At 36.4% G+C, this 18,058-nt stretch overlaps 1 pseudogene across 1 annotated transcript in view; it reads left to right on the forward strand.

The window, feature by feature from the left end:
• LOC307190374 (homeobox protein NANOG-like) overlaps positions 1–17,786 on the forward strand; it is a 54,875-nt pseudogene extending 37,089 nt beyond the window's left edge. The window contains exons 2-3 of the transcript in view: positions 13,328–13,385; positions 16,569–17,786. The product of the transcript in view is annotated as a homeobox protein NANOG-like (transcript). The remainder of the gene's footprint in view (positions 1–13,327; positions 13,386–16,568) is intronic.
• The last annotated feature ends 272 nt before the right edge of the window (positions 17,787–18,058 follow it).

An 18,058-nucleotide genomic window follows, 5' to 3' on the forward strand; every position in this document is an offset into this window, starting at 1 on the left:
TAGACCCAAAGAGCGAAACAAATTAGTACATGAACAAGTAAAATGTAATGATGACACTTTCACGGGTGTTTATTTATCTTCAAACCCATCAAGATGTATACATTAGGGCATCCCTGGTGGCGCAGTGGTTGAGGGTCTGCCTGCTGATGCAGGGGACGCGGGGTTTGTGCCCCGGTCCAGGAGGGTCCCACGTGCCGCGGAGCGGCTGGGCCCGTGGGCCATGGCCGCTGAGCCTGCGCGTCTGGAGCCTGTGCTCCGCAAGGGGAGAGGCCGCAGCGGTGAGAGGCCTGCGTACCGCAAAAAAAAAAAAAAAAAAAAAGATGTATACATTAAATATGTACAGCTTGTTTGTATGCCAATAATACCTGAATAGAAACACAACAAAACGCAATGGGACGAGGGACTTCCCTGGTGGCGCAGTGGTTAAGAATCTGCCTGCCAATGCAGGGGACACGGGTTTGATCACTGGTCCGGGAAGATCCCACATGCCACGGAGCAACTAAGCTCATTCACCACAACAAAGTCTGAGCTCTAGAACCCGCAAGCCATAAATACTAAGCCTGCCGCGCCAACTACTGACCCCTGCGTGCTCTAGGACCCACATGCCACAACTACTGAGCCCGCGCGCCTAGAGCCCGTGCTCCACAACAAGAGAAGCCACCACAATGAGAAGTCCATGCACCGCAACAAAGAGTAGCTCTCACTTGCCGCAACTAGAGAAAGCCCACACGCAGCAACAAAGACCCAACACAACCATTAAAAAGTTTTTAAAAATTTTAAAAGGCAGTGGAACGAGTTCTATTTCTGTAGTCCTACCATTTATGATCTGTGCAACCTTAAGAAAATTGCTAACCTCTCTCATTCTGTTTTTCTCTATATTTATTACAATTTGAAATATGTAAGTATAGTGGATTCAATAGTGTTCCCTAAAAATATATGTCTATGCCTTAATCTCCAGAACCTGTGAATGTTACCTTACTTAGAAAAATGGGTCTTTGCAGATGCAAATAAGCTAACGATCTTGAGATGAGCTCATTCTAGATTATTCGGGTGGGTCCTAAATCTAATGACAAGTTTCCTTGTAAGAGACACAGAGAAGAGACAGAGGAGAGGATAAACCCATATGACCATGGAGGCAGAGATTGGCGTTATGTGGCCACAACCTCAAAGAAGTTGGTAACTACCAAAAGATGGAAGAAGATAGGAACGAAATCTCCCCTACATCTTTCGGTGGGAGTGCAAACCTGCTGATACCTTGATTTCAGACTTTTGGGCTCCAGAACTGTGAGAAAATTAATTTCTATTGTTTTAAGTCACCAAGATTATGTAATTTGTTATGGCAGCCCTAGAAAACTAATACAATTAGCAAAGTGCTCAAGACATTACCTGATACCGGGTAGGCATTCAGTAATCATACCTGGAATGATGAAGATCATGATAATTTTCTTTTATAAATCAACAGATACAAAGTATTCGTTCAACATGCATAGTCCTATGTGAGACTTATTTTTAGATTGTTCTGACAGGCTTATATGATACATTTTTAAAACATTTACTTTAATGTGCCTTTAATTCTATTGGCAAGTTGGTCTGGGATGTTTTTATCTATACATACACACTACTTTATCTATTATAGACATTTTATTTTGCCTTTTAATAAAAAGTAAGGGAAAGAGAAAAGAAAGATGGAGGAAAGGATTAAAAATTATTCAGCAATTATAAATACATTTAAAAACTCATTTTGAATGTCAATAGCTGGTACATTGATATAGGAAAGGACAAAGCATAATATCGGCATGTACAACTCACTGGGTCAGAGAGTAGGAATTGGTTAGTTCAGAGCCAAGAAAAGCTAATTATAAATATAATTAACATGGTTTTCATTGAGTTCATGGAAACTCTTCAAGGATGGCATCCATTTAATTCCCTGTGAGTAATAGGACAGGGAGATGACATACTATCAAGGCCACCAATATCTCATGTTAGACTGGAGGGATTGTTTTGTGTATATAACATACTCAAAATTTATGGGTGTAAGATTTCAAAGCCTAGCCCTAAACCTTGGCATTTAAATGTGAAAGCTTAAATAATTGCACAATTTTGAGAGATTAATACTCTACTAGCAAGGGAACTAAAGTGAATTTTGTTCTTTTTTTTTTAAGAACTACAAGGTTTTGATGATTTTGTGTGATATACTTTCAGTATAGCTAGACATATTTACAGCACGTAATGGAGGTGTTTTGAAGAACGACACTTATTTTACCACAGAAATTGCTTAATGAAGAAATTACTTTCTTGAAATTAGTAAATTAATTACCTATAAGCAAAAATCAGTTAGGAATATCTACTTTTAAATACATATTCAGAATCCTAAAACTTTTCAAAACCTTTGCCCAAATAATCCATCTTTTATTTGAAAGAAATAACCTCTAACACGAAAAAGAGCTTTAAAATCCAATATTTCTATTACAACAGGGAGTAAAGTTTAAACCTCCCAGTCGAATAACATGGTAATGGCTATACAGTTGTTATTATGTTTCATAAAGTAGTGGAAAAGAGGATTGAAGAAGGGAGAGTTATCAGAAATCAATTTGAGTGAGTGACTGAAGATGAAGCTGGGAAAGAACTAATCCCATGGAGAAAATAAACCAAATATCCCAAACTTCACCAGGTAGTAAAGTTTTAGGGACAGAGAAAGGGGTGATTCTAAATCGGTCATTTGTTGAAATAGTCTCGGCTATTCCCCTAGACTTCTGTCTGTGTTCCCAGTAAGAGAATCATTAGTAAAAAATAAAGGTGATTCACCTCTCTGGTGTCAGGACACAACTACTACTTTGGTGTAACACAAGAAGTACCATTATTTCCCACTCTGTGGCAGATCAGTCTAGTATCTGTGGTGGCTCCTGGGAATCTGTGGTAGACCCTGGTAGGCTATTTGCACACCTGGAAGTAGACAAAAGTAGCAGTCACACCACTTAGTAGAGCCTGTAGTATTTGCCAGTGATTTTCTGTAAATATGGAGAAATTGTCCACCATTCCTCCAAAATATTCTGGAATCCAGGAAGAATGATGGTAGCCACAGGGCACAGAGCTACCTGGTAGACACCATGGTGGTCAGAGAATGTCAGTGGCCTTTGGAAATCACATGGATGCAGATTAGATCCATATTCATGAGGAAATGTGAGATACTATTATGTGACCACTTGGGAACTATCCAAAATACACTCCAGGACCTTATCAGGCTCTGAAGACTTACATAGGAAGACAGTGGCAAGAGCCAGTGAAAGTTGAATAAATAATGAAGTATGACCCCATTTATACCCACAGGTCTTGAGGAGCTTGGTAGCTAATATGTAAATAATTACATATTTTAAGGATAAAATATGTAACCATTAAATGTAATTTTCAGAAAGAATTCTCAATATAAATAAAAAAGCTTTTTGCAGTTATATAGATAAATAAATGTAAGTATATCTAGGTATGTCTGTGTTTCTGTTTATTATTGCAGCTGACTAAAATGCTAAATGGATTTTAACCATATCTAGAGGTTGTGACCTAAAATATAGGCTATATGGAGCACATGAAATTAACTCTGAATGGATATATGTAGTACTTCAATTACTTATTTTGTACAGTATTATGACACTGACATTTTAAATCTCTCCAGGAGTAAAGTCTAGGAGCTTGTTAATTTAATTATTTTAATCAATTTTAATGGAAATTTTGGTGGGAGCTGAGGATGCCAAATGTTAATTCATTTTTCTAAAGTTATTCATTTGTTTATTTAATCATACTTCCTGATTTCAAAATAATAGGAAGCTATAGTAATTAAAAGAGTATAGTATTGGCTTAAAAACAGACCATCAATCAATGGAACAGAAATGAGATTCCAGAGATAAACCCATACATATATGGTCAGTTAATTTATAACAAAGGAGCCAAGAACACTGAGTGGAGAAAGGAGAGTCTCTTCAATAAATGGGGATGTGAAAACTAGACAGCCACATGCAGGAGAATGAAGCTGGATCCCTATCTTACACCATACACAAAAATCAACTCAAAATGGATTAAAAACTTTCATGTAAGACCTAAAGCCATAAAAATTCTAGAAGTAAACATAGGAGGCATGTTGACATTGGTCTTAGCAATGATTTTTTGGATATGACACCAAAAGCAAAGTCAATAAAAGCAAAAATGAACAAGTGGGACTACATCAAACTAAAAAGTTTCTGTACAGCAAAAGAATTCATCAACAAAATGAAAAGGCAGCCTATGGAATGGGAGAAAATATTTGCAAACCATATATCCAATAAGCACTTAATATCCAAAATATATAAGGAATTCATATAATTCAATGCAAAAAAGTAAATAATCCAATTAAAAATGGGCAAAGGATCTAAGTAGACACTTTTCCAAAGAAGACATACAAATGGCCAATAGGTACATGAAAAGATGCTCAACATCACTAATCATCGGGGAAATGCTAATTAAAACCACAAAGAGATACCACCTCATACCTGTAGGATGGCTATTATCAAAAAGACAAGAGATAACAAGTATTGGCAAAGATGTGGAGAAAAGGCAACACTTGTGCACTGTTGTTGTGAATGTACATTGGTGCAGCCATTATGGAAAACATTATGGAGGTTCCTCAAGAAATTAAAAATAGAACTACCACATGATTTGGCAATCTCACTTCTGGGTATATATCCAAAGGAAACAAAACCATTATTTCGAAAAGATATCAGCACTCCTATGTTCAGAGCATCTATTCACAATAGCTAAAATATGGAAACAACCTACTTGTCTGTCAATGGACGAATGGGTAAGAAAAATGTTATATATATATATAACACAATGTAATTTTTTCAGCCTTTAAAAAGAAGGAAATCTTGTCATTTGTGACAATGTGGCTCAATCTTAAGGGTATTATGCTAAGTGAAATAAATCAGACAGAGAAACACAAACACTGCAGAGTATCATATATGTGGAATCTAAAAAAAAAAAAGTCAAAATCATATAAACAGAAAGTATAAAAGTTGATTTCAGGGAATTAGGGGTAGGAGAGTTTGCTAAAAGTGTACAAGCTTCCAGTTACAAGAGGAATAAGGTCTAAGGATCTAATGTATAACATGGTTAACTATTGTTGATAACTCTGTACTGTATAATTGAAATTTGCTAAGAGAGTAGACCTTAAATGTTCTTAATGAAAGAAAGAAAGGAAGAAAGGGAAAGGAAAGGAAAGCAAAACAAAGGAAAGGAAAGAAAAGGTAAACGTGATATGATGGATGTGCTAATTAACTCAACGAAGGGAATCCTTTTATGATGAATATATATAGCATATCATCATGTTGTACACTTTAAATATCTTACAGTTTTATTTGTCAATTATACCTCAATAAAGCTGAAAAAAAAAGAGCTAAAAAGAAATCTGAAACTTCCTGAATTTCACTCAAGAAGATGACTACTTAAATATTTGTGAGAAAAAGAAGGCTTTTAAAGACACATGGAAGTGATATACAATGGAATAAATGTTTAGTGACCTTTCTGAAGAACTCTGCTCATCAAGCATAACTGAAGTTGATGCCTGACGGGAGGCATGTTTGAGCACCCAGTGAGATGTCAGTCATCCTCCAAGAACTGATGGAAAGGCCCCACGGCCAGTGGTGTCCTGGAGCAAATCATGTACATCTTTTCTCAACAGTAAATTCTACCAATCAGAGCTTCAGGTATTTTGTGTGTGTGTGTGATATAACTGTTAAATGCTTACTAGTGCACTACTGCCTATTGCTGCCCATTGGGAGCTGCAGGAGCTTTTACTGGAATTGAATCCACATTGTAGCATAAGGTACATATGCCTTAAGATATGAAAAGACTTGCCATATATGTTAAAACCTTGTGGACAGAGAAGACAAGCAGTCGTTTCAAATATAAAAGTCAAGTCAAGTGAGCTAAGGAGTATAACCCTGATTCCATGTCTGAATTCTGCTACTAATGTCAATACCTGAAATGAAAAGATGAGCCTAAAATCGTAAGCTCTATCAATGAAAAGGTCATACTGAAGTCTGTTATTAATTCAACAAAGCCCCCAAAATTCTTAATGGAGATAGTACATTTAAAAAAGGGTGGAGGAGGCTACAAATACATTAAAATGAAGGACAAGAGTAGAGGGAAATGAACACTTATCTGCCACGTATTTCTCTACTTTCATTTACCTACTATTACTGACGAGTGTCATATTTGCCATTACTAGTGATGTCACATTTGCCACTCCAGATTATAAGCATTGATTTGTAACTGAGTTACTTTTCATGAGAACTGTATGTATTATGCTTCAGGGTGACTGACAGCAAGGATTAAATCATACAAGTCTCTGAAAGAACAATAATTAAGACATAAGATTAGTCATAAAGTAGAAGATTTTTACAGTTCTGAATTATTATAATTATAGAAAATTATTGCAAATCCAACTATTTGTTTTTATTAAGTGTTTCAGATGGTTAACCATTATCTTAAGCAATGTTGGATAATGCTTCTAGTGTTTGGTAAGAATAGAAGGATTCAAAATTTTATATATACCATGATTACATCTTTATTAAGATTTACATAAGTGGCTGGAGGAAATACATTACATTCTTTTAGGTGCAGAGATGTCTGCTTCTGGTTATGATGCCGTCAGTGGTACTGGACTAGCCTTCCTGCCATAATCAACCATAAAACCGTGCAAATTATATAAGGCAACTGTTCTCAGGTAGTGGACAGCTGGCAACAGAAGACTGTAATCACTAAGAGAAGGGAAATTCTCAAGGTAAACCTCAGGGTTGCCCTGGACTGAGGAAAATTTTATAACTACAGTGCAGCATCATGACTCTGGTACAGCAATTCAAGCAGAGCCTCAGGAAAAGACAGAGTTTAGAGTTCAGGGCAGAGCTAAAATGGGTTCAGCGAGGTATAGTACTAAAAAGGAAAGTCCTTTTCAAGTACTTGGCTGAGGGCTGGAATACACACAGGGAGGAAGAGACTACAACTCTAGTGGGAATGGCTGCTATAGGACTGAAATAGGAATGAAGATACTGAAGGCTGAGCAGTGCTGGGTACACTGGGGTCCAGCCAAAGCAGAGAGACCTTAAATCCTCATTAATATCTTTAACATCCCATTACATTTGAGAGAAAAGAAAAGGATGCCTTAGGAATAAGGATCATGCCCTAGAGTAAAGACAAAGACTAAAATTAAGCTCTGACATGATTCACATTTGAACAGAGTTTGGAGGGTAAATCCTAACAAGTTGGAGAAGCTTGGTAAACATCATGGGCTTTCCACAGATCGGCTCTACCAAACTGTAAAACAAAACCTGCCTATGCAAGTTCAAGGTGAACATTCAGTGACTAAACTGCCCACCAGAACACAAATTAATACTCTTCAGGGAAAGACAGTAGAATTTCTGGTACCTACATAAAATTCACAATGCCCCATATGTAATCAATAATGCCAGATATGTAAAGAAACAGGAAAATATGACTGATAGTTTTTTTAAAAACAATCAATAGAAACTTACTTCATTGATGGCATAGAATTGGGTATAGTAGACAAAGACTTTTAAAACAGCAATTTAAAGTATGTCAAAAACTGAAGAAAACTCTTTTAAAAATTGAAGGAAAATATAATCTTAATACATAACCACATAGGTATACCAGTAGAAAATGGAAATGATGAAAAATAATGGCATGGACATTCTAGAAATTAAAAACACTATAAGCAAAATCATTCTCTAAAGATAAATGAAAAGAGTACAAAGGACCCAGGAAATAATATCAAATGGTCCCATGATACATGTAATTTGAGTTTGGAAAGAGACAAAAGTGACAATTGGGCAAAAAAAAAATTTAAGAAGAATTTAGGTCCAAAAGTTATCAAATGTGATTTAAAGCATTGATCTAGAGATTAAGAAATTTAGCAAATCCCAAGCAAGGTAAGTATTAAAAAAAGCACAGCAAAGTAAACCATAATCAAATTTCTTTAAAGAACTTTATTTATTTATTTTTAAAATAAATTTATTTTATTTTTGGCCACATTGGGTCTTCATTGCTGCACATGGGCTTTCTCCAGTTGCGGTTAGCGGGGGCTACTCTTCATTGCGGTGTGCAGGCTTCTCATTGTGGTGGCTTCTCTTGTTGCAGAGCACGGGCTCTAGGCACACGGGCTTCAATAGTTGTGGCACACGGGCTCAGTTGTTGTGGCTTGCGGGCTCTAGAGTGCAGGCTCATTAGTTGTGGCACACGGACTTAGTTGCTCCGTGGTATGTGGGATCTTCCCAGACCAGGGCTGGAACCTGTGTCCCCTGCATTGGCAGGCAGATTCTTAACCACTGTGCCACCAGGGAAGTCGCATAGTCAAATTTCTGTAAGCTAAATAAATCTTAAATCTTAAAATCAGTTGGAAGAGAAAAGACATATTGTATATAAGGAAATAACAATATGAATGACATCTATCTTCTCATTAGAAAAAACAATGCAGAAGAAAATATCTTTAAAATGCTAAAAGGAAAAAGAAGTCCATCTACCCAGAATATATTATTCAGCAAAAATATCCTGTAGGAACAAGAGTTCAATAAAAACATTTACAGACAAATTAAATCCAAAAAAATTTGCCTTTAGTTATACTGAACTACAAGAAATGCTATAGCATGTTTTCAAGCTGAAGGGGAAACATGCCAGTTAAAAAGCTCCGAAAGGAATGAAGAGCCCTAGAAATAGTAACTAAGTGGATAAACACAGAAGTACATGTTTGTTCCTTTTCATAATTCTCTTAAAATAAAATAACTGTAAAAGTAAAAAGAAAATTGTAACATGGGGTTAATAAAGTATAAGAAGTTGACAAGAATATTGTAAGTTGTTATATTTCAGAAATAGAGATTTTGAAGTGTAAAACGTAATAAGGAAAGTGTAGGGAAATGGGAAGAGAGAATTGAGAAGTGGGAACTGTGAGCAGTGAAGTGGTGAAATATTGACACGAATATATGGATAAATTAAGGATGTATATTGCTAACCCTAAAATTATCACTAAAATAATCAAAAGAAGTATAGATAAAAAGTCAATAGAGAAAAAAGTGGAATACTAAGAATATTCTGCAAAGGAAAAAAAAATGTTTTCTTTCATTACTCACAATACAATACTTCATTTCCAACACTTTGCCGAACACTTCTGACATTTCTGATCATCAAATGCCTGGGGGGTCTCCTCTCACCAATAAGTACTCAAACACCACCTACTCTCTTACAGTTTAACTCAATTCTTACACTATCTATCTGTAGATAACATCAGATCCCACAGGTTAAGGGCTCACCTCCACGCAATTAACACTGTTCCTCACTGCAGATGCTAAATGAAAGTCCAAGGTTACCTGTGCTTCTGGCTGGCCAGCTCTAAATTGGAGGTTCAACGACCTCCTCCTTGGGTCAATTAATTTGCTAGAGCTGCTCCCAAAACTCAGGGAAAGGGTTCACTTACTAGATTACCAGTTTATTATGAAAAGATATAACTCAGGAACAGCCAAATGGAAGACAGGCTTAGAGCAAGGTATGTGGGAAGGAGCACAGAGCTCTTCTCACATTTTCTCTCTGGGCTGCTACTCTCCCAGCACCTCCACATATTCAACAACCTGAAAGCTCTCTGAACCCCATCCTTTGGAGGTTTTATGGAGGCTTCATTATGTGGTATGATTGATTAAATCATTGGCCATTGGTGATTAATCCAACCTCCAGTCCCTATCCGCTCCCCATAGGACAGGGCAGAGGGTGAAAGTTTCAACCCACTAATCAAAAGGTTGGTTGCTCTGGCATCTAACCCCCATCCTTAGGGGTTTTTTCAAAAGTTACTTTATTAACATAAACTCAGGAGTGGTTGAAAGGGGCTTGCTGTAAATAATAAAAGAGTATTTTCACCTTTAGAACTCTAGCTATACATTAGAAAGTCCAAGGGCTTTAAGAGCTCTGTGCCAGGAGAGGGGATGGAAACCAAATATATAAATATAAATATATATATATATACACACACATATATACATATGTGCATATATATATCTTACTAATATTACTAATATTATTATAAATAATAATATTGCATCTGTTGATGCCAAAGATGACAAGAGAGGTGCCCTAACCTATACAGAAGACAAACAAATTAAACTAAAAATATAAGGATTGAATTAGAAGAGAAAAAACTGTTAGAATTTTCAGATTGATAGATATGGTTATTTCATGGAAAATACAAGAGAAGCTACAGATAAATAATTCGAAGAAACGTTCGTCAGTATGCTAAACACTAGATAAGCGTACAAACTGCAGTAAAAATCTGTACAATAGCAACAAAATGAGCATATGTAAAAAAGATACGATTTACATTAGCAAAAAATATGAAGAAAGTGAGAATTAATCTAATAAAATAGGTGCAAGTTCTTACACATATAATTTAAAAACATAAAAGAATGCTGGAATAATGATATAGATAGTTCATTTTCTGGATAGTAAAACTGTATTCACTATTGTAATGATTTATGAAATTTCAATCCCAATGAAAATCTTCCAAGCTGTTCTAAAATTATGTAGAAAAGCAGAGTCAAGATAATTCAAGCCATACCCGAGGAAGCAAAAGGTGAAGGAGATAGGGATATAGCCTCCAAAACATTGAGACTAATTATAAAGCTATAGTAATTAACATATTGTAACATTGGTACAGGGAGAAATAAATATAATCATAGAATAAAATAGTCCAGAAACAAACCACTGCATATATAGCCATTCAATATTAGAGAGAATGAGCATTGTAGAACACAGAAGAGGAAAGATTTTTCAGTCATTGGTGCTGTGAAAACTAGTTATTCTTTTTTTTTTTTTTTTTTTTTTTTGGCCGTACGCGGGCCTCTCACTGTTGTGGCCTCTCCCGCTGCGGAGCACAGGCTCTGGACGCGCAGGCTTAGCGGCCGTGGCTCACGGGCCCAGCCGCTCCGCGGCATGTGGGATATTCCAGAACTGGGGCACGAACCCGTGTCCCCTGCATCAGCAGGCGGACTCTCAACCACTGCGCCACCAGGGAAGCCCAAAACTAGTTATTCTTGAGAAAAATTATATTGGCTTATTACTTCACGCTATACACCAAAATTAATTAAGAGTGTTACAGAGTGTTAATTACAAAATTAATTAAGAGTATAGGTAGAAAAAATTTTCATGCTAAAGTTAACATTTCAAGATTATAGGGGAAGTAAGAAATAGTCAATAAATGGTGCTAGAAGAGCTATACACCATTAAACATATAAATTTAGATCTCATATTTTATATCACACTAATTACTTAGATATGTGATCATTTTAATAACCAGGAAATATAAGAAAGTGAGTTTTGAAATTTGAGTACTGGGAAAACTTTTAAAGCATAATAGAAGATATAAAAAGATTAACTATATAAAAATTTAAAACTACCTAATGGTAATGGAAGAAAAATAAACATAATTAATACATATGGCAAACTAGAAAGATACAATATTTGTAAAAGATAAAAAGATATATATGTGTGTGTGTATACATATGTATCTTAAAAGTCAGTAAGAGGGGAAAAAAGATCAAAAATACAAATAAAGAATTTGAACAGGCAACTCAAAGAAGCAATATATAAGAATAGAGAACATGAAGATGTTATTTTTAAGGTCATTAACCTTCAAAGAAAATAAGAATTGGCTTTTGTTAGTGTTGTTATTGTGTAGACTGACAAAATATGGGATATTAAAAGATTTTTTATGTAACATCTTTATTGGAGTATAATTGCTTTTCAATGTTGTGTTAGTTTCTGCTGTATAACAAAGTGAATAAGCTATACATATACATATATCTCCATATTCCCACCCTCTTGCACCTCCCTCCCATCCCTCTAGGTGGTCACAAAACACTCAGCTGATCTCCCTGTGCTATGCAGCTGCTTCCCACTAGCTATTTTACATTTGGTAGTGTATATATATCAATGCTACTCTCCCACTTCATCCCAAGTTACCCCTCCCCATGTCCTCAAGTCCATTCTCTATGTCTGCAGCTTTATTCCTGTCCTACCCCCTAGGTTCATCAGAACCTTTTTTTTTTCTTTTAGATTTTATATACATGTGTTAGCATACGGTATTTTTTTTTCTCTTTCTGACTTACTTCACTCTGTACGACAGACTCTAGGTCCATCCACCTCACTACAAATAACTCAATTTCGTTACTTTTTATGGCTGAGTAATATTCCATTGTATATATGTGCCACATCTTCTTTATCCATTCATCTCTTGATGGACACTTAGGTTGCTTCCATCTCCTGACTATTGTAAATAGTGCTGCAATGAATGCTGTGGTACATGTCTCTTTTTGAATTATGTTTTTATCAGGGTATATGCCCAGTAGTGGGATGGCTGGATCATAAGATTGTTATTTAGTATTGGCACAAGTATGGAAAAATGAACACTTTCTCACATGGTTTGTATTATTTAACTTTAATATTTATGTTTTTTCCTGAGGACAGTTTGAAAGCCTTAAATAGTTTAGAACTTTTGGCTAGGATTCTCCAGTTTTAGAGTTTTGCTAAATAAATTGTACATATGAATAAAAAGGTTCCTTGTGGTAATGGCTAGAATACAGAAAAATTTTTTTAATTACATATCCTTCAGAAGCAGATATAACATGATATATCTATACACTAAAATACAATGATCCATTAAAAATCTTGGAAATTTAATCTATGATATATTCAATCAAAACTTTATTGTTACAAATCAATAATATATGTGATATTTGTTGATTTAGTATTTCATTATAAATTCTGTAAGTATAACTAAATATTAATATCAATATCTTAATTTCATAGCGAGAGAAAATCAATTAAGATCTTTTCACTTGACAACAATTTGTTACCTGAGATTAGGGTTTCATTTTTCTTATGGGATTATGTGGTTTCTCATTATCCTTTCTTAGTCTTCTGTGTCTTCTAAAATTACCACAATGCATATGTTAAATTATTCCCTTTGGTAATTAGAAAATATAAATACCATTTATTAAAAAGTAAAGCCATTCCACATCTTACCTCTTATTTTCACTAAAAGTAAGCAATTTACCTTGGACTATGTGGCTTCAGCATTGGAAGCTTCTGTGAGCTTTCAGCTGTGTCTACATTTTCTATGATTATTGCCCAGAGCGCTAGCAACTGAAGGTAAAGATAAATAAATTGCTCACATTCCTTTAGCTAAGGCTTTCTCTAGATTTAGGAAGTAAATTGAACAACGAATCTGGCTGTTTTTGTCCCTTTGTAGGTGGCTAAAGACCCTCACAGCCAAATTACTCACAGAATCCTCTGCTCTGATACATGTGGTCAGTGAAATGGATGAAGCCACTTTCTGCTGTCTGTTCATTCCAAATGAAACAGAGCATATATTTTGAGACATTTATGTTTAAAGGTTTTGTTTAACTGGAGCTTTTCAGGATAAGTATTGTGGTTCTTTTTAATGGGGAATCTGGAGGAAATAAAATGTAATCACCATTATGGCAAACTCTGTGCTAATTATTTTATGAAATTATAAGAAACAAACTTTGCTATAATCTTTTTAGAGAGGTACCATTTTCTTGATTGTATAAGTAGGAAAATGTAACCAGAGTTTATCTGAGTAATACAAGTGTCCATCCAGGAAGTGACAAAAAGTAAAATTTACAACTAATTGTTTTTTAGTTTTTAAATTTAAACTTCCACAATCTTTTTACACTGGTTGAAGGACTAGGAAAGTGATTGACATGGTTATAATTGTCTCTTTATTTTTCCCCAAATGGGTGAAAAGTCTATCTTGTTGAGTGACAAAAGAAAATAGCCCTGCATCTCCTTTTTTTTTTTTTCCCTCCCTCTGCATTGCATTTTCCACAAGGCAAGAAGACCAGTTTCTCTTGTAATTTATCTGGGACTACTGTTTTGTATAAACTCAGTTACCTAGGTCAGAAGAATTTAAAGAGGAACTCCTTTTCAGAACATAGAACAAAAGATCACCTTTATTTAAAAACTGGTTTCAGGGCTTCCCTGGTGGCGCAGTGTCTGAGAGTCCGCCTGCCGATGCAGGGGACACGGATTCGTGCCCCGGTACGGGAAGATCCCACATGCTGCGGAGCGGCTAGGCCCGTGAGCCATGGCCGCTGAGCCTGCGCGTCCGGAGCCTGTGCTCCGCAATGGGAGAGACCACAACAGTGAGAGGCCCACATACCGCAAAACAAAAAAAAAAACAACAAAAAAAACTGGTTTCAGAAGATCCAGGAAATTGCTTAAATGAGATTCTTAACCTTTTATAGAAAATAAAGATAATAAGAAACTTCCCTTAGAGGATAATAGTCAATTTTTTGTCTTTAGATTAACCAAAGGAATCACAGCATATGGGAAGAGTATATACATCAAAGTCAGAACTTGACTCAAGTTGAGAGTCCATTATTTACTGGTCGTGCAATCTGTGTATTTTACAAAACTCTTAATCTTTAGTTCCAACATCTGTAAGATACAAATAATAATTTCTACTTAAAAGATATATAACAAGATACATGCGAAGGCATCTTCCTGAAATGTTAGATGCTGGATAAGTGTGCTGTCCCATGATAATCAGAAAATGATAAACCCTTCCCTCCTATGAAAATGATGGTTACAGAAAAGACTTTGTGTTAGAGACTAAATTAAGTGTTTTTTTTTTAACATCTTTATTGGAGTATAATTGCTTTAAAATGGTATGTTACTTTCTGCTTTATAACAAAGTGAATCAGCTGTACATATACATATATCCCCATTTAAGCTGCCAGAGAAGTGGTTTGTATCTCTAACAGCCAGAGGATTCATTTTATTTTGAATGGATAGGCTACATTATGTGATGGTAAGGAACAACCCGCTTCCCCTCAAATTTCAGTGGCTTTTAACAACAGAGGTTTATGTATTGTACATGCTTTGTGTCTCTCATGACTCGACTAGGGCAAGTGTTGTAATCTCCTTGCAGGCTGTGGAAGCAGCCACCATTTTAAATGTTGCTCATGGCAGTGGTAATGGAAAAGAGACAGTACAGGAAATTGTCACTAGTTTTTAAAATATTCCGATTCTAATGGCACCTGTCTCTTTTGCTTACATTTCCTTGGCGAAAGCAAGTCTTGCTGCCACACTCACCCTTAATGGGGCATGGAAGTTCAAGTCTACATATAATGAATAGGTTTATTATTTTATTTTAAAAGGAATTTGTAAATTATATGTCAAAATCACAGCAGTTTTAATTCATAATAGTAAAATATCAATCAATATAATGCATTGTTTTTAAACGCCCTTTGGGTGCTAAATGTAAAGGGTTTCTGAGACCTAAAAGTTGGAGGACAACAGACTGAAGCTATTCACTCTCCCTGAAATGTCCTTTCTTCTTTCTCTTGTTGCTGCAATTCTGTATGTTCTTTCAGGATGAAATCAAATATTACTTCTATGAAAACTTTCTTAGATTACACTCCAACACCAGGAAAACTTGTTCCTACCATACCATCTATTGCCTTTATCGTTCATTTCTAGCATACAGGTGTAGTGATTTCAGAATTGTTAACCTGTATCCCCAGGGGAAACAACTTTCTCGACTAAAGTGTGGAGTGTATGTACTGTTGCTTTGGCATTTAGGATTTCAGACTCCACTTATTTTCAGGGTTAGGTCAGCACCTTTTACCTGCACTCCTGTCAGTGAGGTTGTTTCATACATTTGTAACCCCATTCGATTCTGCATTCTATTCTGGGATCCCTCAGCCTTCTAAATAATACCTTTTAAGTTGTACACATTAAAGTTCACTCTTTGTGCTGTAAAGTTTCATGGATTTTGCCAAATGTGTAGCAGGTACCCACTGTCACTGTATCATAGGGAATAGTTTCACGACACTAAAAAATCTCTTGTGCCTCCACTCTGTAACACCTCCCCACCACACATACATACACACCCACCAAACACACACATACACGAACCTCAAACTCCTGGCAACTACTAATCTGTCTATTATCTCTGTATTTTTGCTTTTTGCAGAATGTCATATAAATGCATCAGTATATAGCCTTTTCAGGCTGGCTGACTCCCATTAGCAATAGGCATTTGTGATTCACCGATGTCTTACATGGCTTGATAGCTCATATCTTTTTATTGATGAATAATATTCCATTGGGTGACTGGGCTCCAGTTTGTTAATTCATTTACCTATTCAAGAAGATCCTGGGTGCCTCCGTTTTTTGGCAGTTATAATAAAGCAGCTATAAACATTTCCATGCAGGCTTTCACGTAGACGCACATTTTAAAATTAGTTGGGTAGATATCAACAAGCACAATTACTGGAATGGTATGGTAAGGGTATGCTTAGTTTCGGTCATTTTCCTACATTGGGCTGGTAGGCTTCTGTTATCACACAGGTGACTTCCCTTCATCCCATATTTTTAATACTTTTATACCTGGAGATCTTCACCTTTCTCTAAGCTCTTCTACCTAGATTCTTAAGCCTGGACTTTTTCTATCATCTATATAGCCCTTTGGTTTTCTCCCTCTCCTTCAATTCAACAAGACGAGTGTGGACCCAGCTTGTCCCCAAAGCCTGCGTGGCCCCGAAGCATCCAATTATAGGGAATCTTCACCAATGCCTGAGATTTATGGGTCTGAAGAAAATTATGTGTCCTTGCAAATGTCATCTGCTGAGACCCACAACGTGGAGACTGGACAGTCCTGATTCTTCCACAAGCCCCAGAGTAAAACTACTGGCCACGGCTGCAGACAAGAGCACAGAGAAGAAGGAAGAGAAGGTCCTGGTCAAGAAACAGAAGACCAGAACCGTGTTCTCTCAGACCCAGCTGTGTGTACTCAATGATAGATTTCAGAGGCAGAAATACCTCAGCCTCCAGCAAATGCAAGAACTTTCCAACATCCTGAACCTTAGCTACAAACAGGTTAAGATCTGGTTCCAGAACCAGAGAATGAAACGTAAGAGGTGGCAGAAAAACAACTGGCCAAGGAATCGCAACATTGTGTGACTCAGGGCCCAGCAACTACAGAATACCCAGGCTTCTATTCCTACCACCAAGGATGCCTGGTGAACTCTTGCAGAAACCTGCCCATGTCGGGTAACCAGACCTGGAATAACCCAACGTGGAGCAACCAGAGCTGGAACAGTCAATCCTGGAGCAATCACCCTTGGAACAGTCAGACCTGGTGCCCCCAAGCTTGGAATAACTAGACTTGGAACAGTCAATTCAACTATGTTGAGGAATTCCTGCAGCCCCAGAACCAGTTCCAGCAAAATTCTCCTGTCAGTGTTTTGGAGGCCACCTTGGAAACTGATGGGGAAAGCTATAACACAATGCAGCAAACTGCTAAGTATTTCAATTCCCAACAGCAAAACATGGATTTATTCCCAAATTACTCTCTGAACATACAGCCTGAAGATTTGTAACGATGGCTGTATTATTCAATCTCAATTTGAGCCTTGACGGTATTACTTCCCTAGAATTTTTCTTTTACAATTACGTATCTCTCTGCCTTGAAAAGCTGCTTTTCATTGTGCCTTTTGTGTCAGTTTGGGGGTGTATGATTGGTGACTAATCAAAGAGGCTTCAGAAGCATTGGCTTCTACAGACAACACGATAAAAGATGACTGGCGGCTATAGATAACTAGGTTATAATACTATTTTTTTAGATATCTTTAGGATCTAGAACCTAACCTCAAGAATAGGGAGCAAAAGTACAAAGATGTGTGATGAAGGATAATTCGTATTTTCTGGGGTGGGGAGGCTTTACTTGTTAAGAACCTCAGTTGTTAAGGTGAAGGGTTAAGCTACAATGTGCTTCACTGATTTCCTCTACCCATTTTTGCTATTTTACTACAACCCCTAACTTTTTCACCACTCTAGTATGTGTAGAAAGATGTTTTTATTTGTCCACATCATAATACTACCAGTTGGCTGGTTCGTTTATAAGTACCAATAAAAAAAAAAAATTACCCATTTAAAAACAAAAAAAAGAGCA

The sequence above is a fragment of the Stenella coeruleoalba genome, assembly GCF_951394435.1.
Source record: "Stenella coeruleoalba genome assembly, chromosome: 8".
Lineage (NCBI taxonomy): Eukaryota > Metazoa > Chordata > Mammalia > Artiodactyla > Delphinidae > Stenella > Stenella coeruleoalba.